Source organism: Dipteris shenzhenensis, chromosome 21 (assembly GCF_047967505.1).
Source record: "Dipteris shenzhenensis isolate YYH24624 ecotype China chromosome 21, Dip_SZ_1.0, whole genome shotgun sequence".
Lineage (NCBI taxonomy): Eukaryota > Viridiplantae > Streptophyta > Polypodiopsida > Gleicheniales > Dipteridaceae > Dipteris > Dipteris shenzhenensis.
In genome coordinates this window covers 48980262-49002971 of record NC_141616.1, presented here as the reverse complement: position 1 = coordinate 49002971, position 22710 = coordinate 48980262, and the positions used below count along the sequence as shown (strand labels likewise).

The 22710-nt window shown below is 48.4% G+C and overlaps 1 pseudogene; it reads right to left on the bottom strand.

Moving 5' to 3' along the window:
- Positions 1 to 22710, bottom strand: part of LOC147888992 (uncharacterized) — a 341849-nt pseudogene that overhangs the window by 220112 nt on the left and 99027 nt on the right.

Below are 22710 nucleotides of genomic sequence, written 5' to 3'. Positions count from 1 at the left end.
AAAAACAGCTCAAAAGGAGCTAATAAAAGACCAAGGCTGAGGCTGAAAATGCCACCTCAACCCTGAGGGAGACTCATAGAAGAAAGGAGATCCTCTCCAAACTCTGAAAAAAGTAACTCTCCTGGCAATGGCTGCCTCCTTCTCTTTGTGGAGTGCGCTGCTTGGGGAAAAAGTGGATGGACCTACTTGTGCCACATTCTCCATGTGTTCTCTGAGGTTTGTCACTTTGGTTGCAAACCTCATCATTTTGGATTTGCGGGACGGAAACTGAGGTGTCCTACCTTCATCCCCATAACTGGATTGAAGATCTCTCGTGACACTCTTAACCACCTCTTGATACCTTAAAGGCATAGAGTAATCACCCAAAGATGAAGCACTCCCGGAACTAATGGTAGACCTTGATGGGTGAGTGTCCTTCAGAATTGGTTCTAAACCACTATCAGGAGCAAACAACGGTGGTCTATTCCTCGGCATACCATGCACCTTGGAGGGAGAGAGTTACTTTGGTGGGGGAACACTTGCCGGACTGGTCGGTAATGAGGATTCTGGTGATGACTCTAAATCATCCTTACATTTGTCACCTTTTGTTTGTGAATGTGTCACAGCTCGCAACATTGCGCCGATCAAATGGGGGTTGTTGCCCTCCCCTGCCAATACTACGTCAACCATGTTCACTTGGGATGCGGGTTCCACTCTTCCATTGGGACAATCTCTAGTGTAGTGATTGTTTGTGTTGAACTGTGTACAAGAGGGTCCCCTGAACGGCTGTGTACAATCATCTTGGTATTGGCCGTACTCTCCACATCAATAACACATGATGGGTCTTTGAAAGTTAGTACCTCTGCCTGCTGCAGTTCCACGTCCACCTCAGAAACTTGGAGAGATGATCACCTAGCTCCTCATTTTCTTGCATTTCCAGCTCATAAAACTTCAATTTCAGAAAAAGTTTGGATTTAGTAACCTTGTTACCAAATAGGCTCTCCAATCGGGTTAGATCTCCTTAGCCTTGGATTTGAAGTAGACATAATGAATGAGAGAATCTTCCAAGCATAGCCCAATGAGAGCAATAGCTTTGTCATTCTACTGCTTCCAAAGTTTGAGTTTTTGTTGATCCGTTGGGAGTGGCATTAGTTGCAATGATGTCCCGTACTCCTTCCTTCACGAGACGCAACTGCAGCTTCATCTTCCAAGTAGGAAAGCCTTGGCCCTTGAACTTCTCCACGAGTAGAGAGGTGGAGGATAGAGATGTCATCATGAGAGATATGGAGCAGCAATTTGTGGGCAAAATTAGGCCATCTCAGCTCACTAGCTCATGTAGAATGGGAAAGGCAAAGAATATCAGCAAGGGCACACATCCCAAGGGAACAAGAGGGCTGGAACGGACAGCAGCAGTCGCAGCAGGTGCAGCAGTAGTGGGCCGACAGTATGGACAGGCTGGAACAGCCTGTACTATTCGGGACAGTCCGTACAGTCCATATGGACTGTACGGGCTGTATGGCCTGTTTGCAGGTCGATGAAGCAGCTGATAGTGAGGCTGATAAGGCGGCTGATGGCAAGGCAAAAGAAGTGACTGTTGGCAAGGCATTTCGTCCTAAAGAAGGGGTAGTTGATGGCAAGGTAGATCAGCTCCAATAGCTACGAAGGTGAGGCTAAGGGAAGCAAGATGGGAAGAAAGGAGTGGAAGGGAGCTCTATCTTGGAGGAGAGGGGAGCTTCCATTTGCGGGCTTCTCTCATCCTCTAGGTAGATCAAGGAGAAGGGAAAAATAGAAAGGGAGGCTGTGATACCACATGAAGGCACATGGTGGAGAAGGAGAGAGAGAGGATAGGCTAGGGAGAGAGATAATGATACTCAAAGAAAGACATGAAATGGAAATGAAATGGAAATGAAATGACTAAGTAATGAACACATGAAAGTGCTCACATGTAGACCAAAGAGCTTCTAGCATGATACTTGATTGATTTGACACTAGATAAGTACATCTATTATATAGAGCACACACACACATTAACACTAATGCATATGGGATAACTCCCAATGTGACACATGGCATCCATAGGACACACTAGACTAGAACTCACTAGAACACACCAAACTGACTCATCTTGACTTCATTTCCTAACAACACCCTTGTCAACCCCTTCCACCATGTTCACCTTTGTCACCTTGGTCCTCAGGGTGGCAACCTTGTCATCCCCTTTCACCCAATTCACTCACTCTTCACTCTGTTCACCCCAGTGTGACGAGAAAACGTGTTTCGCCCAGGCAAAATGTGTAGAAACATTTCTAGGCGAAATGTTTTGCCGAAAAATGGAAGAAACGCGATTGCATTGGGCAAAACGGCTTGGTGCAGAGTATTACTAATTTTTACTTTTTTGAGAGTGCTTAGTGTGTATGTGTGTATCTAAGAGCTCTTTTGAGAGAGAGAGAGAGAAAGAAAGAAAGAAAGAAAGAAAGTGTATTATTGTCCACTAAAGGCCAAAATGGGCCCATGGGACATCAAGAACTCTGCATACAAGATAGCACAAAATCAACGTGCCACAAAGAAGAGGCATCGTCGAATATCATCTAAGTGCTACGCAATACAATGCAAGTGAAAGTACATAATGTCAAATCTGAGCCTAAATACAAAGTAAACTAGATGCAAGGAAACCGCCCCTGGAAAATGGGGGGATGAGTACAATATGCCAATGCAAAGATACAAGTCCAGGTGTCACGGAGTCTGAGAACCAAAATAATACTGGAAATCCTGTCCATCGACTCTGCCTCCTGCTATGAGAGTACAAATCTGAGCAAAGGTGAGGTGAGCGGCTGGTGGGGCGAGATCTCCATGAGTAAGTCTCCTCCGAAAAGCTGCCATCATCCTGGATCGTCTGGAGATGAAGCGGCGAGTACGTCCCCTATGTAACAAGATCCTGAGTACGTCTACGGAGAGAGAGAGAGAGAGAGAGAGAGAGAGAAAGAAAGAAAGAAATTTTATTAAAGGTCCACGGAAGGCCATACATGGCCTATGGGACACAAAATCATCCGAAAGGAAAATACATCATCAACGATGCGCCAACTAGGTGGCCTCATCATAATACAGCTAAGATGCCAAAAATGGCTACAAAAATCCTAGATACAAAATGAAATGAAATAGAGTACCAAAAATGCCTAGATACAAAATGTAAAATATGAAATATGAGGAATATCGTCTTCCCTAAGGGGTCTGTGATCCAAAGAAATGATGGAAGTCATGGCCATCGACCATGCCTCATGCCATGAGTGTGAAGATCTGGGCAAGTGTCAAGTGGGCTGCTGGCGGTGCCAAGTCTCCATGGAGCAATCTCCTCCGCAAATCTGCCATCATCCTCCGTCGTCTAGAAATAAAGCGACGGGTACGGCCTCTGTGTAAGATCATCCTGCGGTGCTGCCGGATCATGTCATATGTACATCCTCGGGGTGGAACCATCGGTGCTCTTTGGCAAGATGGGCTATCTCTGTGCTCATGGTCCTGCGCCTGGTCCTGCTCCTCATGAATAACCAGGTCTCTGGCAGGGATGCGACGGTGCTCTCTGAGGAATCTCTCTCTGTATCTGGTGATCTCTCTGATGAACAACGCTAAGCAATACTGATCCTCATACTCCATAATCCGAGAGAGAGGTCCAAATCCGTGCCCAAATAAACAGTGAAATCTGCCACGGATCTCATAATATAAAGGGCATCTGCAAACAAAGTGCTCCTCAGTCTCCACCTCCCCCATAGTGCAACAAGGGCATATCCTAGTCTCTCGCCTGGGTCTATGTCCCGTAGCTGTACGACGCATCCTGCCGGCCTCAACGTCTAATCTGTGGGAAGATACCCTGAGTGAGTGCGACATATGAACGCCGATATATCCTGGGGATATGATGAAGCCATCCTCTGAAATCCTGAGAAAATGGTCACGATATCCTGAGAGAGAGAGAAAGAAAGAAAGAAAGAAAGTGTATTATTGTCCACTAGAGGCCAAAATGGGCCCATGGGACATCAAGAACTCTCCATACAAGATAGCACAAAATCAACGTGCCCCAAAGAAGAGGCATCGTCGAATATCATCTAAGTGCTACGCAATATAATGCAAGTGAAAGTACATAATGTCAAATCTGAGCCTAAATACAGAGTAAACTAGATGCAAGGAAACCGCCCCCGGGTGCAAAATGGGGGGGATGAGCACAATATGCCAATGCAAAGATACAAGTCCAGGTGTCACGGAGTCTGAGAACCAAAATAATACTGGAAATCCTGTCCATCGACTCTGCCTCCTGCTATGAGAGTACAAATCTGGGCAAAGGTGAGGTGAGCGGCTGGTGGGGCGAGATCTCCATGAGTGAGTCTCCTCCGAAATGCTGCCATCATCCTGGATCGTCTGGAGATGAAGCGGCGAGTACGTCCCCTATGTAACAAGATCCTGCGGCGTCTACAAACCATCTCATATGTACATCCACATGGTGGAGGCATGTGTCCTGTGTGGGCTCTGCCGTCCTCGTGCTCCTCCTGGTCTCTGTCCTCTGGTATGGCGTGTGCCTGAGCTCTATGAGGCTGGGTTCTATCACGCTCCGGTCTGTGCTCTCTGAGGTAGTCTCACCGAAGCATAGTGGCCTCCCTGACATAAAGGGCTAGGCAATGCTGATCCTCGTAGTCCATCACTCGTGAGAGAGGTCCAAAGCCATCCGTGAAGAGACAGTGGAATCTACCTCTGATCTCATAATATAGCAGGCATCTGCAAATGAAGTGCTCCTCTGACTCCACCTCTCCCATGGTGCAACAAGGGCAGATCCTGGTCTCTCGGCCTGGTCGCCGTCCATCCTCCATGCGTCGCATCCTACCAGCCTCTATCTCGAGCTGATGCGAAGAGACTCTAAGCTGGCCGAGGGCAATCCTCAGTGAGTGGGACATGTGGGTACCTGTATAGCCTGGTGGGATGACAAATCCATCCTCTGAGATCCGAAGGAAGTGGTCACGATATGTGGCCATCTTCACCGGAAGCTACGTGGGATAAATCCAAGTGCGATACGTATGAAGCTGCAGCAAGTCTGCTCTCGTGACCTGGCTAAGCTCGTGGCGAGTCAACTCGAGATGAGGGGCATCTATGATGTATCGGAACGGAGGCAGTCTATCCATGTCTAGTCCAAGGGATGTGAGCCATCTAGTGAGTCTGAAGTACCAGCAGTATCGGGTCCCTGATCGTGCCAACTCCATAGAAGATGCAAGTGCTAACCATGGCAACCGAGCTCTGCCTGCTGCTGAGTCTCCAAACTCCCTGACCCTGTGCAGATACATGACCGACTGAAACGCTGCATCCAATGCAAGGGGAGTAGCTCCAAACTCTGCTAGCATGATCTCGTGCGGAACTGTAGCCTTGGCCCTAATGAGCCGAGAGAACATGATGATCTGTAACCTCTCTACTCGTCTCCAATCTGCAGCGCCGAGGTCTCCTGCCCAGAAAGGAGCTGCATACATCGCAGCTGGTCTCACCAATGTATCAAAAAGCAAGGATTTCGTATCGGGATGCTGAAAGTGGGACTGAAAACACTGACGCTCAAGATGAGCCAACGAAGCATACCCTTTACTAATCCTATCTCGTGCTGCATATGTCATGGTGAAGACCGGTCCCCTGAAAACTGCCCCCAAATAAGTGTACTCTCTAACAAGCTCAATGGGCTGTCCGTCATAAGTGAAGTAAAACTCATCCGTGCTGTAAATACGATCAGAGGTGTTGAAAACCATAACCTTGGTCTTGCCAAGGTTTACGGTCAACCCCCTGTCCTGGCAAAACCTGTGGAGTGCCTCAATATGTGCCTGGAGGCCCTGAGCAGTAGAGGAAATGAGAACCACATCGTCCGCATACAGGAGGATAGGAATGGAGGATCCTGAGAGAGTAGAGCCCACACCACCTGTCATCTGTACAAACATCTCTAGCTCATCAATATATAATCCAAAGAGAGTGGGAGAGAGCGGGCAGCCCTGCTTCACCCCAATCGTGCTGCATACCTACTCTGAGAGCCCCTCACGTGTCCGAGCCCGACCAGTGACCCTCTCATACAAAGCCATGATAGCCCACTGTATCTCTCCACTAAAGCCCATCTGGCGAATCCTCTGAAACAATCTGAATCGCGGAACTGTGTCAAATGCCTTCCTGAAGTCCACGAAGCAACAATAAAGCCGTTGCCTTCGTGACTTCGCCTCCTCCACCAGTGCCCTAAGTGTGAGGATGTGGTCAAGTGTCGAATGATCCCTACGAAATCCAGCCTGCCCTCTGGCTCTGAGTCCTGTCGTCTGAGAGAGAAAGAAAGAAAGAAAGTGTATTATTGTCCACTAAAGGCCAAAATGGGCCCATGGGACATCAAGAACTCTGCATACAAGATAGCACAAAATCAACGTGCCACAAAGAAGAGGCATCGTCGAATATCATCTAAGTGCTACGCAATACAATGCAAGTGAAAGTACATAATGTCAAATCTGAGCCTAAATACAAAGTAAACTAGATGCAAGGAAACCGCCCCTGGGTGCAAAATGGGGGGATGAGTACAATATGCCAATGCAAAGATACAAGTCCAGGTGTCACGGAGTCTGAGAACCAAAATAATACTGGAAATCCTGTCCATCGACTCTGCCTCCTGCTATGAGAGTACAAATCTGAGCAAAGGTGAGGTGAGCGGCTGGTGGGGCGAGATCTCCATGAGTAAGTCTCCTCCGAAAAGCTGCCATCATCCTGGATCGTCTGGAGATGAAGCGACGAGTACGTACCCTATGTAACAAGATCCTGCGGCATCTACAAACCATCTCATATGTACATCCATAGGGTGGAGGCATGTGTCCTGTGTGAGCTCTGACCTCCTCGTGCTCCTCCTGGTCTCTGTCCTCTGGTATAGCGTGTGCCTGAGCTCTATCAGGCTGGGCTCTATCACGCTCTGGTCTGTGCTGATGGTCTCTGAGGTAGTCTCGTCGAAGCATAGTGGCCTCCCTGACATAAAGAGCTAGGCAATGCTGATCCTCGTAGTCCATCACTCGTGAGAGAGGTCCAAAGCCATCCGTGAAGAGACAGTGGAATCTACCTCTGAGCTCATAATATAGCGGGCATCTGCAAATGAAGTGCTCCTCTGACTCCACCTCTCCCATGGTGCAACAAGGGCAGCAGATCCTGGTCTCTCAGCCTGGTCGCCGTCCATCCTCCATGCGTCGCATCCTACCAGCCTCTATCTCGAGCTGATGCGAAGAGACTCTAAGCTGGCCAAGGGCAATCCTCAGTGAGTGGGACATGTGGATACCTGTATAGCCTGGTGGAATGACAAATCCATCCTCTGAGATCCGAAGGAAGTGGTCACGATATGTGGCCATCTTCGTCGGAAGCTGCGTGGGATAAATCCAAGTGCGATACGTATGAAGCTGCAGCAAGTCTGCTCTCGTGACCTGGCTAAGCTCGTGGCGAGTCAACTCGAGATGAGGGGCATCTATGCTGTATCGGAAGGGAGGCAGTCTATCCATGTCTAGTCCAAGAGATGTGAGCCACCTAGTGAGTCTGAAGTACCAGCAGTATCGGGCCCCAGATCGTGCCAACTCCATAGAAGATGCAAGTGCTAACCATGGCAACCGAGCTCTGCCTGCTGCTGAGTCTCCAAACTCCCTAACCCTATGCAAATACATGACCGACTGAAACGCTGCATCCAATGCAAGGGGAGTAGCTCCAAACTCTGCTAGCATGATCTCGTGCGGAACTGTAGCCTTGGCCCTAATGAGCCGAGAGAACATGATGATCTGTAACCTCGCTACTCGTCTCCAATCTGCAGCGCCGAGGTCTCCTGCCCAGAAAGGAGCTGCATACATCATAGCTGGTCTCACCAATGTATCAAAAAGCCCAAATAAGAGTGAACATGGTGAGAGAGAGAGAGAGAATCTGTAGATAATTATTTATGTTTAATATATAATTTATATAAAATATAATTTTAGAACCCGTTTCTAGACGAAACGCCTGGCAAAATGTAGAAATGTTTCTTGTGACACTGGTTCACCTTGTTTATCTCACAATGACAACCTTGACACCCCCTTTCACCATGTTCACTCTTATCACCTGCTTCATTTCATTTGGTCATGTGAGTGACAACCTTGTCACCTCCTTTCACCATGATCAATCTAGTTACCCCTTCCCTCTTGTTACCCACTTCATGGTCACCATGTTCACTCTTGTCACCCACTTCATTCTCTTGTTCCAATTGACAATCCTATCATCCCTTTTGGCCATGTTCGCTCTTGTCCCACACTTTATTTCATTTGGTCATTCGATGACAACCTCGTCACTCACCACACACCATGATCATTCTTGTCACTTGGTCATTCCAGGGACAACCCTATCACCACATTTCACCATGATCACTCGTCACTTAGTCATTCCAGTGACAACCCTGTCACCACATTTCACCTTGATCACTCTTGTCACTTGGTCATTCTAGTGAAAACCTTGTCACCACATTTCGTCATGATCACCCTTGTCTCTTGGTCATGCTAGTGACAACCTTGTCATCACATTTCATCACATTTCGCCATGATCACTCTTGTCACTTGGTCATTCCAGTGACAACCTTGTCACCACATTTTGCCATGAACACTCTTGTTACTTGGGCATTCTAGTGACAACCTTGTCACCCCCTTTTGCCATGTTCAACTTCGTCAACTCCTTGTCAACTTCACCCTCCATAACATCATGCTCACTCGTGACGTCTTGGAACAACTCTCGCTATTTTGGGCGACGCTAACTTTGGAGAGCTCTCGCTATGTTTGGCCATCTCTTGCTATTTTGGGATCAACCTAGCTATTTTTATCTAGCCTGAAGCCAGTCACTTTGCTACTTTTAGCTCACTCCCTCTATTTCAGCCACCCCTCAAGATTTTTAGGCTCCCTTGCATCAATTGGCAGCCCATGTTGAGATTCAACAGCCCCCCCCCTCGCCTCCTCTGTCATGCGCCTCAACATCCCCCTCTCCTCCTTTCTTGGCCGCCTCTGTGCGCCCCTTCTACCTCCCTCCCTCTCGTCTCCTCTCTCACCTCTACAAACCCCCCCCCCCTCTCCTCTACAATGTCCCACACCCTCCCCTCGCTCCTCTTGTTCCCTCACCTCCTCTACAGCGCCCCCCCCCCTCTTCGCGTCTCTTGTGCGACCCCCCCCCCTCCTCTACAATGCCATCCCCCTAACTCTCCTATGCCCCCCCTCTCCCCCTCTCCTCCCGTTGTGTGCCTCCCCCTGTGCGCTGCCTCTGCAGCCCTCCCCCTCGCCTCCTCTCTCCCCTCTACAACCCTCTCTACACCCCCCTTGCAGCGCTCCCCCTCCCTCCTCCCTCTTCCCCCTCTCTGTGCGCTCACCCCTCGCTCACCCCTGGGGTGCTTTACCCCCTCAACAGCACCCCACTCCTACCCCCTTTCCGCTCCTACCCCCTTTCCGCTCCTCCCTCTGTGCGTCCCCTTCCTACACCCCCCCTCACCTCTCTTGTTCTCCCTCTCACCTCTTTTGTGGCCACTCCCCTTCGCTCCTCTACATCGACTCTTCTCCTCTCCCCTTTCCTCTCCTATGGTGCGACTTTTTCCCCTCCTCTCTAGCGCCCTCCCCTTGCCTCTCCCGGTGGTGCATTCCCCCGAGGCAACGTTCATGCCACAATCTCGTTCAAAATACAAACCTCTTCTACCGAAGGATACCCTCTTCAGCTCCTTCTATGCCATGAGTTCCAAGATTCCCTCTCTGCATCTTGATCCTGCATTAGGGTCCTCTCCACTGCCCACACAAGTTTCCCAAGGCACTAGTTCCAAGGACTCCCAGAGGCATCCCTAACCAAAACGATATAGATGGATGCTAGACCAGATATCACGGCAGTCATTTCGGACAAGGATTGCATCCAGCTGCTGCCGACATCTTAGGGGGCTTCACCCACCTCATCTCGGAGTGCGTCAACTCTAATTTGGATCACAGTGGCTCGGACTATACTCCTCTAGCAAGATCTTATGGTCCCGATGACATCCCCTTCCCATCCTTGGCCTCCAAACTCTTGCTTGATCCCAATATCTCACTCTCATCTGTCTTATCATCAAAGACTCTGTCCCTTTCACAGTTCGATAGGGTGGTCTTTCCCTTTGTGGATAGGAAGTTGTGCACGTCCTTCATCAAGTCCTATGACATGGGTAATGACACTTTTGAGTTCATGGGTTCACGCCACACTCTTATCCCTGCTCTGGTGTTAGCTTACCTTCACCTTCCCACCTTGCCAATCTAGCATGCTTTCGGAGAGTCTCAATTGCTTCACACCTTCCTTACTCAGTGCAAATCTCAACAACGGGGATACAAGTGTCACAAAGCAATCAATGGGACAAGCAAGGAGGCCATCCTCACTCGTTATTTCTTCTCGTGACAATGTTCAGCACAGGGGCATTTCTTCATCACCAAAGGTATTCGGCCAGTCCTCAACGCCCTTCTTACCACCCAGCCATATGACTTTGCTGCGTTCTTTTGCTCCACTTTTAAAGTACAATACACTCCAACATGTACTCTACCCTTAACCTTGGAACCTCTCTCTAAACCTTGGACCACCTGACACAACTGTTCCCCAAGCGGGTTCCACTATTTTTGCAGCTACTACCTTGCCCCTTCAAGCTGACTATCCTCCTATCTAGGAGAACAATATGATGGACCACTACATCGCATCATCCTCTGGACGTATTTCTCTATTAAGGCACAGTGGCAAGCATAGACTCAAGATTATCAGAAACTCCTTTTTGAGCTCAAGCGCAGGTGGTCTCCTATGGACATTGAGGAGGAGGACATCGACCAGATAGTGACAGTTCCCTTGCGCAATGCCTTGACAAAGGCTCCATCAGATCCACAGTTCCTACATGTCTTAATATGGATGCCCTTGCACTTGTGGAGACAAATTGGAGGATCGGTCCATGGCAGGTGTCTTTGAGGAGTTTAGTCAGATCCTTAACAAGGCAGACAGATGGTGTAGCGTCCTCGATGACACGTTTACTCAACTTGGTGAGGTGCTTCTCAACTCCACAAGGAATACCTAGCACATCCTATCCCAGAAGCAGCACCTACGACTAGAGTACGAGCATCTCTCACGTACACACTGCAATAGCAGGAATGGTAGTCACAGTCACAGCTTGAAGCAAAGGAGGCACTTTGGCGCGAAGAACAGGAAGAGCTTGAAGAGAAACATCGCCTTGAACAAGAGGGATGAGGGAATGAAAAGCAGACACTTACACTTCAACGTGCAGCATTTGTTAGAACATGATGTCAAGTTGAGTGTGTTCTAGTGTGTTCTACTAGGAGTTCTAGTAGAGTCTTATGTGTGAGTGCCACATGTCATATTGGGAGATATCCCATATATATTTGTGCTCTCTAGTGTGTATGCCTATCCTATAAACGCTTGTACTTGTCACTTGTCAAATCATTAAAACTAATCAAGCCTACAAGCACTTTGGTCTTCAAGTGAGTACTTTCTTTTAGTTCATGCTCTTTCATTATGTTTTTCATACTTTCTCATCGTTTCCTTTGCTTCCGTCCTCCATAGCTCTCTTCCCTTCCTACCCTACCTTCTCTCCCTACTCCACTATGTTCCGTCATATGGTATCACAACCATCCTTCCTCCCCCCTTTCTTTCTTCTTCTTTTCTCCTTTCTTTACCCTCTTGCTCTTCCAAGGGATTAAGGTGAGGGAGGCCAAGAAGGAGGAGCTACTCTCCCTCTTCCTCTTGGAAGACAGTCCCCTTCTCACCCTTAGCCTCTCCATGAGCTGCTCTTCTTCAACGAATTCAATCTTTTAGTTGCCGCCATTGGTGAAGCTGTTGGTCTTGGAGCTCTTTGTCGCAAAAGCTTCACTCTAAGCTGTTGTTCCAGCTAGGGCGACTGCTCTAGACCCCTTTTTCAGCAAGTTCGTGGGATGTTGTTGCATTTCGAGGAAGTTTAGAGGCACTTCATCACTGGAAACCAGCTCCAAGTAGCTCCTACAGGCTAGGTGACTATTGTAGAGCCACTTTTTTTTTTTTTTGAAAGAAAAGTGATATATTCTATTCAAAACGAATCATACAACAGGTGGGAGAGAAAGTACTCTATCCCTAGCCTCAACAATGTGGCAAAAAAGCCATGGTGGTGGTCTAAAATGCCACGACATCCCAAAAGGGGTCAAATGAAAAAATAATGAGCAGTCCCATGTCCTCATGAAGGATAGAAGTCTCCCACGAGCTGCTAAAGAGGTGCCTGTACACCGCTCCCACTGACTCCTGAGAGTGAAGATAATCTCCGCCCAAATGGAAGCAAGAGTGTCAGCCTCTGTGCATAAATGGCCCCCAAGGACAAAAGAGCATCGCGAACACCATATCCGCCATAGAGTGATGCTGGAAATCACCTCCCAGGCTGTCCCTGCAAGTGAAGTAGGCATGAAATCCTGAGCAGGTACAGGTAACAAAAGTAAATCCTGCGGCTCCATGATGCTGACATCAGTCGAACCCCGTCTCTGGCGACGCTGCATGAAGAAACCGTGGTCTCCTGGCTCTGACTCAAAGAGAGCAAAGGCTCCAGATCCTCTCCCCCATAGGGCACCACCCCATGTCATCAGAAAGGACTCGGATGTAACATATGAGAGCAACCTGAAAATACCTGCCCATACCACTCTAGAGCTAGGGCAGCTCCATAAACAATGCTTACTAGATTCCTCTGCAAGCTGACAACGCATACACAAGGAGGGTCTACCCATCTGCTGAAGCCATGTACCCACCGGTATACCCCTATGTATAGTGAGCCAGAGAAAATAGGATACTTTCCTGGCTCTACTAATGCCCCAAAAATGAGTCCAGTAGTTCAGCAAGAGCTCTGCAGTAAGTCCTTGTGAATGCCAATGCTGAGAAGCTGATGGTCGGTGATGAGAGTCTCTCTGCTGAAGCCTGTAACTTGCCCTCGTCGAGTACTGGAAGAAGGGAAGAGGACGGCCGCCTGTCACCGGAGCAGGCCACGTCCACTCACCTGGGTCCCAGTCGAGCTCCGCGAGAGGTCGACCCTGAAAAATCCAAAGTCTCCATCTAGGATCCTCTGCAATGGTCAACCTGGAGGGATCTGTGGCCCATTCCTTACCCAGGAAACCAATGACCCTGACCCTCTGCTAAAGGAGCTCCTGTCGATCCGGTGGCTAAGTGGGATACAATCTGTGAGAGGAGTCCGACTCAAAATAAGTAAACGGTGCCGGTCCTAAACGAACTCCAATGCATAGCCCAACCTCACTAAAACAACCTGACCAAGTAGAGATGGGATGAACATAGGCTGGATCTGTAAGCGTATCCCTCCCCTGCGGAATAGCTCTCATGATCAATAATCTGGTGGCAGCAATCTGTCTATCTCCACACCTCCACACCTCTTTGATCTCCTCCTCTGACATCTCCACACCTCCCCTGAACCAATCTCCAACTGTCACAACCCCCTGAGCATGCCATCTGGCCAAGGGAGTCCTAAGTTCTGTACCAGGGGAAGATCCCTGATACCGAACTAGGGGGTTGTGATAAAGTGGCTGACGAGCAATTTCCTCTCTGGAGGAGGGAACTGTTCTAATGAGGTACTGTCAAAAATGATCCCATATCTGAATAAGCCTTTTCACAAGAGGTGAGGAAGGCTGAAAATGCTGGTCCGTCAGGAAGATCCAACTGACTCTACCTGCCCATTGGCCTGCCGCTCTAGGGGTGCACTGGTGAATCCCATGCAGTAAAAACTGCTTCCACGGCTGATCTCCTGGAGTCAAACCTCTAACAAGAAGTTTGACTAAAAGGGCTCTGCTCTGCATCTCAGGATCAAGAACCCCAAGCCCTCCCTGCGAGGAGGGTAAAGTGATAGTATCCCAAGAAACCCTGGCCCTAGTGTCCTCAGAACCGTTGCCACCACTCCACAAAAAGTTCCGGAGCAATCTCCTCACCTGGCGGATCGAATCAGCATGAAAGCACCAACATGACGCAACGTACCACATAGTCGCTAGTAGCACCTGGTTGAGTACCAGCGCTCTACCGGCCAAAGAGAGTCTAGCCGTACTCCAATAGGCTAGCTTTCTTCTGATACTCTCAAGAACTGGGGCAAACTGCTACGACGGGGACACCTCAATGCCAACCTGGAAGCCTAGATATCTCGTAGAGGTGCCTCTAGGAATCCAAACAAAGCCTCTGTCTCCTCCCCATGCTGGGGTATCCTGCTGAGCTCCAGTCCAGATCCCTTTTGATTTGTTCCAATTGACAAGTCCCCCTGAGGCTAAGCAGAACTTGTCAATTGAATCCGCAGCAGTAGCGAGACTATACACATCTCCTCTGACTGTCAGTGCCATGTCGTCAGCAAACTCAGTGTCCAGAAGCTCCTGCTCCTGCCGGATAGGTAGATGAAGGCCCAAAGTGCCATGACTGGTAGCCTGCATAAAGTATCCCATAGCCTCTGCTACGAAAAGGAAAAGGTAAGGTGCAAGCAGGCAACCCTGTCGTACCGATCTGGATAGCTGAAAAGGCGGTCCTCTACCTCCACAGACCACCATCCTGCTAGAAGAGTGAGAGTAAAGTGAGGAGACCCAGGAAATCCATCTATCACTGAAGCCTAGCCTCCTCAAAGTGCCCTCCAAGAAACCCCAGTCCACCCTATCATAAGCCTTCTCAAAGTCGAGAAGAAGAACAACAATCTCTTGCTGACTCTCCTTCGCCCAGTGAGTGGCCTCCCAAAAAGTAAAGATGTTATCCAAGATACTCCGATCTTGGACAAATCGTGTATGAGTAGCTCTGATGATATCTGGCAGCAAAGGCTTTAGGCGAAGAGCCAAGGTCTTCGCTAGGATCTTATAGGCTGTCCCTAGAAGTGTAATGGGTCTCCAATTACGTAGGATTGTCTTGTCTCCCCCTTTCGGGATGAGACAAATCATACCTGTGCATAAAGTCTCGCCCAAAGATCCTGCATCAAGAGCCTCTGAAAAGGCAGAGAGTAGATGAGGCCCAATCGTATCCCAAAGAGCTATGAAAAGAAGTGGCGACAAACCATCCTCCCCTGGGCATCTGTCTCTGGGCAACTCATGTAACGCGTCCGTGATCTCCAGGAGTGATAATGGGCTATCCAAAACATGACTCATCCTATCTGAGACCATCAGGGGGATATGGCTCCAGATCTCCTCTCTGGCTCTGATCATCTCCTCAGTGACTGGATCGGCTGTGTAAAGAGTGGAATAGAAATCAGAAGTGATCTCAACAAGACGGTGAGGGTCCGTCTGAAGAGTCCCGGCCTCATCCACAAGTCTACGAAGACTGTCCGAAGAGTATCTCTGACCCACTGCCTTGAAAAACTCTCTAGAGCATCTATCCCCCTTCTGAATCCAGAAATTCTGCTGGGAGTAAAACCTGAACTGTGCCCTCCTGCCCTGAATCTCCTCTAGTCTCTCCTGAGCCTCCGAAAGCTGCCCTCTGATGAAAAGAGAATGAGGAAAACTCTGAATCAATCTCTGAAGTCTGGATACCTCCGCTCTTGCGTTCCGATCTCTGATTCTGAGCTTTTCCTTCTCCTCTTTTGCCCTCAACTGGCAGGCCATGCTGACTCTAGCCAAAGCCCCTTCTACCCACATCAACCAGCCCTGATCCACAGGAGTGTCCTCTGACAACCAAGCCTTTCTCAACCGTTCCATGAACTCTGTGTCCTGAAAAACAAAATCCGGAACTCTCACTGAGCCTGTGCTCTCCAATCGAGATGTAGGAAGAATCTGTAAAAGGACTGGAGCATGGTCAGATAAAACATAACCCGGGTGGATTCCGATCTGTCCTCCTCTGGCCTGGCCCCATTGGCCAATATAAAACCTGTCGAGTCTGACCAAAGAAAGAGAGCCATGGAAAACCCCCGACCACGAGAACTGAAGACTGTCATCCAAGTGACGAAAGTCATCCAACCGAGCTACATCATGAAGTCCAGCATGCAAAACAAAACTGTCCCACTCCACTCTCTCCCTATCAGAAAGGCCACCCTCAGTCTGACCCACCTTGTCTTCAGAGAATTCAACCATGTTGAAGTCTCCTCCAACAATCCATGTGTCTGCCTGAGGAAGGGACTCTCTGAGCTGTCTCCAAAAAGCACGTCTATGGGCTGGATCCGTGGGAGCATACACATTGAGAACACCAACTGCTGTGCTCTCAATGTGAAGAATAACATAGCATGCTCTGCTCTCCACTAATGTACCCTCTTAAGTGATCTCTGAGGCCCACCTCATACCATCCGCTGGGCTCCAATACTGAAATGAAAACTCCTCCCCTCGTACCATCCGCTGGGCTCCAATATGTCCGGCTCTGTCCTCTGAGTAAGGATCTGCATCTGTCAATCCTGTCCTGGGAGAGCTTATGCTCCTGGATAAGCACAATGTCTGGAGGGGACCCTGAGGAAATAAACTGAAGGGAGTCCCTAAGCAACTGCAATCTAGGAACTCCCAATCTACGACCATCTGCATCTGAGGTAAATCTGCGGCCGTTCAGTCCTCTCACGTTCCAAGAAATGATGGACAACCTAGACATCAGATGGAAGTGAGGGTGTGTCAGTGGCAGCGGCCCTAAACTCTCTCTCTGACGGCGCAATCCAAAGTCAGTCTCTGATCAAACTCCAAATCTGCCCCAACTCATGTAAAATGGCTCCATCCAAGGGAATAGAACTCTGGCGCGAACTGAGGAGCTGAAAATCAAACCAACCAGCACTCCTGGGTAAATCAAAGTCTCCCTGAATCTCAAAGAACAAAAACAGAAAGGCCCTGCCACTGAAGCCAGGTCGAAGAGTCCTAGGGCAAGAATGAATCTGCGAGCCGACAATACGATGAACCAATGAAAACTGAGTCATGCACAAGAGCTGTCTAGCAATCTCACTGTCAAGTAACTCAGCTGACCAGCTTTCGCTCCCCCGAGATCGACAGCTACCTGCGGAGAAACGAAGAACATGCCCCTCTCTGGAGAGAGTAACCGATCCCAAGTACTCCTCAACCTCCTCTGACCGTCGGCAAAACACCAGTAGAAGTTCCAATCAAGTGAGGGAGTCTGTGATAACCTCTCGAGCCAAAAAGGGCCAAAACTCCACGGGCAGATCTCTGTCAGCCATCCTGGGGTCAGGTCTAGGAGTCAGAAGGGCTGAAAAGGGTTGGGCCGTCCTGACTCTGCTCCTGGAATAGGTGAGAGGGAGAGGAAGAATCTGCGACGGGGTGTCTGTCCGCGTGGGTGACTGATACTCTCGCTCAATCTCATCTGCTAGGATCTCCCAATCCTCACGCCTGTCTGGGTACTGAGCAAAATCTGTGACCGCACTTGCGAAAGATCTGGATAAACCAGGAGTGAAAAGCTGCAAGGATGAGGCTGTACTAGGAGGGGTGTCTAAAAGGACGCTCCGCATAGCAACAAAGGAAGGTACTGTGCAACGGGGCTATGAAAGAGGTCTCGAGGGAACCTCGTACAGGTGCATGAGATCCTGGGACGGGCTCTCACTCTGACCTGTGTCGTAAAAAACCACTCTCTCAATGGACTGCTGAGGAGAGGCATCCATCACAGTAACTGCAGCCTGAGGAGTCTCCTGCTGAATAACTGCCTCCGTAACCAATATCTGAACCTCCGGGGTAGTAGTGTCTAGAGTCCTCAAATCGTGAGCTACTGTCTCCTGCACAACGTGAAGACCTGCCTGTGGATGGTCCTCCGCATCTCCCCTTTCCGGGGTCTCCTGCACATATGTCTCAACTCCCTGAGCTACCGTCTCCTGCACAGTGTCAAGACCTGCCTACGGAAGGTCCTCTGCATCTCCCCTTCGAGGGGTCTCCTGCACGTGTATCTCAACTCCCTGAGCTACCGTCTCCTGCACAATGTCAAGACCTGCGGATGGTCCTCTGCAACTCCCCTTTCCGGGGTCTCCTGCACAAGTGTCTCAACTCTCTACCATCTGTGAGCTCGTACCTGGGGCTGCACGTTATACTGGCTCTCTCTGTGTCTCCGTCTCTGTCTCCTCCGAGCTCTCCGTGAAAGCTGTACCACTGGAGGCGCCTCCAGGTCCTCTGAGTCCACTAGAGGCTCCCCTAGAGGAGTCTCCTCTCGCTCTGCTGAGTGAGTCGAAGCAGGCTCAGAGACCCCTGAAGGCTGAATTGTAGGCTCTGGGTCACTCGTAGGATGGGGAGGAACCGGAGTCTCTGATCGAGGCCGACGACTGGGGCAATCTCTAATAAAATGACCTCTCTTCCGACAGAAAAGACACTGATCAGGAAGCCCCTCATACAAAACCCTCTGCCGCATCTGAACCCCATCTCCCGTGGAGTACGAAATCAAAGTAGGCAAAGGTTGAGGAGGGGGAAACTCTGAGGTGAGTCTGACCCTCGTAACACCTGTACCAGTAAGTGACTGAGCATAGGAAAGTCTAGCATTTGATGGGATGACTGTACCTGCCACGCTAGCCATATGCTCCACAGCTCTGCGACAAGAGCTTACCTCATCTGGAAGTCCAGGGAAAAGCATCCAAAAAGAGACCTGACGCGGTCCCGGGGAAGTAGTACTGAAGTGCTTCCGCCAAGGCCACAAATGGATGACTCTGCTCTGAAACTGAATCGGTGAGCTCATAAGTACTCTTTGAGCCTGCTCTGCAGACTGAAGGCCAAAAGAAAAGTACCCTCTGCCTAGCAATCGGAAAACCATAACTGAGACACCCAACGAGGCCATGTTGGTGTACACCCAATCACGTAACTGTTGGCCTCTACCGAGTAGAAAGCCAATAATGTGCGTCAAACGAAAACCCTCCTCTGCTACCTCAATCATCTGCACAATGTCAGGAGGAAAAGAAACTGTGACTTCGATCTCCTCAGGTTCGGCGACAGGAGCGGCATTAGTATCCTCCATTGTCTCAGCTAGTGCTGTCCTGAGGGGAGGAGCTACCTCTGCTGAAAAAATCCACCAAGAACCTCAAGAATCCCAAAAAACCCCCTGGTTAAAGAAAGCCCCAAGTTTCAGCCTGTGTAAAAACAAGCCACTCAATGTTGAAGTAGGAAACTCCGCCAATGTCTGGGAGCAGCCCAGGAACACAGCTCTCCGGAACACGAGCAGAACAGCCCTGGAGAGGGCCCTGAAGCAGCCCAGCCTGAAGCACAAGGGAGGGGCAAACAACAGCCTGAAGGGCGGCCTAGATGGCAGCCTGGAGGGCGCGACCAACAGCAGCCAGCATGAACAGCAGGGCGCGCAGCAGCCAGTCGAGCTATAGGGGGGGGGCCACAACACGAACGGGCTGAAGGGGGGCACGACCACCAAAACGTCCTGCAGCCAGACGGGCTGAAGAGGGGGGCGCAACGCGATAGCAGGCTGAAGGGGGTGGCGCGATAAGAGGGCTGAAGGGGGGGCGATTTGAGCAGGGCGCTGCCAAGGGGACCCTGCGCGACCAAGGCAGCAAGGCGCTGCCAAGGGAGCAGGGTACGACCAAGAGGCAGGGCGCTACCAAGGGCTGGAAGAAGACGGCGGCAGCAGGCAGACGGGAGCTCCTCCTCTTCGATCCTCTGGCGTACACAGTGAATGTAGAGCCACTTTCCAGCTATTCAATAGGTCGAATCTGCAGTTCGTGGCCTCTCTACCACCTGCCACATTGTTTTTTGACAATTTAGGGTATGATTGAGGTCGTTTTTCAGCTTCCGCCTTTATCTCTACAGTCGCCCACCTTTATTGCTAGATGACACTTCGAACAGCAAATCCAGTGTTGAAATCTGAGAAAAACAGTCAAAAAACCTAAAAGTCGAGTTTTGCAATTTCAGCTTGGATACTCAGTATTTTTTGTGACTTTCATGATCAGAGGGCTCTTGAGTGTTGCTAGGACACTTTCCTACAACCAATTTTGAAAATCCCTAAATTTATGAAAGTCCTAATTTCCGTGAGAAATGTTAAGTGCAGAAACCCTAATTTTACTTCTACCAGTTTAGTTTAAAGGGTTAGACACTGGCACTGATCCATATCAATGTTAAGACCTTCCTAAAGCATAATCTCTCACATTTGAGGAACACAAATACAAGCCAAGGCACGAGATCACTCTAGATCTAGGATACAATGTCCACAGAGGCAAGTTTGTAGCTCTTTCCTCTTCTCCTCTCACTCCTCACACTCATATTGACTCCTCACTCTCGTCCTCACTTTCTTCTCCTCCTCCCCATGGCCATTGGGTTTACTCTTGTGGGTGTCCCTCGTCTTCCCTTGTCTGCAAAATCCTCATCCCTAGTAGTTTTCTCTAGCAAGGATGAGTGGTAACAAGGCCAAAGCAAAACACCCCCAAGGGATGCAGCCATAATCCATCTGTCACCAATGTGGGGCTATGTGTTGTTCGACCAAATCGTATGAACACAGAAGGATTTATACTCTCATGTGGGTGTCACTCCTCTTCCCTTCTCTTCAAGATCCTCATCCCTAATAGTTATCTCACATAAGGATGAGTGGTAACGGGAACAAAGAAAAGAACCCCAGGGGATGCAGTCATGATCCATCTGTCACCACTGTGGGGCTGTGTGTTGTAGACCAATTTTGTATGGACATGGTAGTATCAATGAAAGAGACCCAGCTAATCACAATGTTGAAAGATCCATGTCTTTTGTAATCTAGGGTGGGTTGAAGAATTCTTTGATCCTGTTGAGGCATGTAAAGCCCAAAAAGATTTTTTTCATGAAGGCAGTTTTCCATAGCATTGCAAAGCAATGGATGAAATATATTTTGAGTAACGATTCCATAGAGCTGTCAAAATATAGAAATTGGAAATTTGTTTGTATTTGACATAAGAAAAATTAAAATATGATCTAGATTTTAATTTGAGGGAAAGAGGAGAGATAAAGAACATTGACAGTAGCCAAACATTGATTCAAATTAGAAGTAAGATGTCCATTTTCATAGACCCCATTTGAGTGATATCACAGGTCACAATTTAAATAAAATAAGACATTGAGCAAGGGAGAAAGAGAGGTGTGGCTTCACAATTTTTCATTGCATTACCTCCAACTCTCCTAAAATGCCAAGGAGAAGTGAACTCTTGCCACTTCCTGAAGAGCCTATTATTGCAATCATCTCCCCTTTCGTAATAAACAGGTTGACTTGCTGCAAGATCTTTATTTCCTCCAAACACCCTTTTGGTTCCCTTTCCTTTAAAGGATTCTGTGATAGGTGCATTCGAAATTTGTTTTGCAAAACACAATCTTGGAGTATCACGTGTCCTTTCTTGTGAGATTGCAAAGTTTTACTAGTAGAGGAATTACTAGAAGTCCAGGACATTGTACAATCTAAAAGAATAACACATCCATCTGAATTGTCTTCTCCAACCTGCATGTCATCACATAGTACCAGGTAAAATGTTTCAAAAGTATACAATTACGTTGTATCACATTGTACAATCTATATAACACATCCATCTGAAGTGTCTTTGCATGTCATCACATAGTATTAGGTAGAATGTATAAAAATTATGCAATTACATTATTGTGTATAATAACATTTCAGAAATTCCAATTCAAGAATATGGGAGGAGAGAAAGCATCTTGAATTGCATCAAAACATTGGCTCAAACAATTGCTTATGACAAAAGCATATGAGCACTCTGATGTTAAGCATACCAAGGCATTGTTTTGAGAATTATGATACATTCATATATCACTCCTTGAACCAAATAGTATCCCTTACTTTTTTTAGTTCAAGAGAGTGAAGCACTGAAAGAGATAGGCAGATCACCACCCCTCTATGCCTCTATCATTTCATCCCCTACCTGCCTTACCCTTGTCTCGCTCTCTAGCTTCTTCCCTTTCTCTATATTTCCCCTTCATATCCCATTGCAAGTAGGTAGTGGAAAGTACTTTATTCGGTTTCATGTTGGCCTCCCACACTTTATCATGCATGGGAATCTTTTTGGATTCAGATGGAAGGAAGGGTCCAGAAACACTTTTTCTCTACTCTTGGTTCTAGACACGGCAAAGAAAATATTTCTCAGCTGATTGACTCTAGCGGTATTTTGTAGACAAATCCAAATACTATCATGCATATTGCCTCAGATATTATGCTTCCATGCTCACTGCAGAACCTGGAAACACTAGTAGAGACTGGCAAGTGTAGGATATGGCAGACAGTCGTATTGTCAGCTCAACAAGATACGAGGATCTCACTTGATGCACCTTTCGCCATCTTGGAATTCAGACTGCATCGCTTGCCCTTCACAAGAGGTATGGATGGATTGACAGCTTCTTTCTTCATTGCCTTTTGGGAGGACAGGTGTGATCATATCACCTCAAATCTGCAATGCATCTGAGATTCTCGTGTTATCCCGAATTCAATTATTGAGGGTCCCTTCATCCAAAGAGGGGGTGCAAGAACTTGATCAAACAATGGAGGCTTATCACACTTTTGGCACTTCATAAAAACTATTCACAAAGGCAATCAGCTTGCATTCACAGCCTCTATTCCCTAACTTGATCCATGATACACGTACTAGCTTTGTGCATAGGTGCGGAATTTTTTATAGTATCCTAACTTTTTATAATGTCTTTTTCATTTTAGGAGGCCACAGAGGCAGATTGACCAAGACCTTGCTATTCTGTTATAATTCAAAGAAAAGACTTCTATTAAGTATGAAACAAACTCCTAGAGCAAAGCTTGAGAGAATGGGAAGCAACAAAAATAAATACCCTAATAGCAACAAAATCAAAC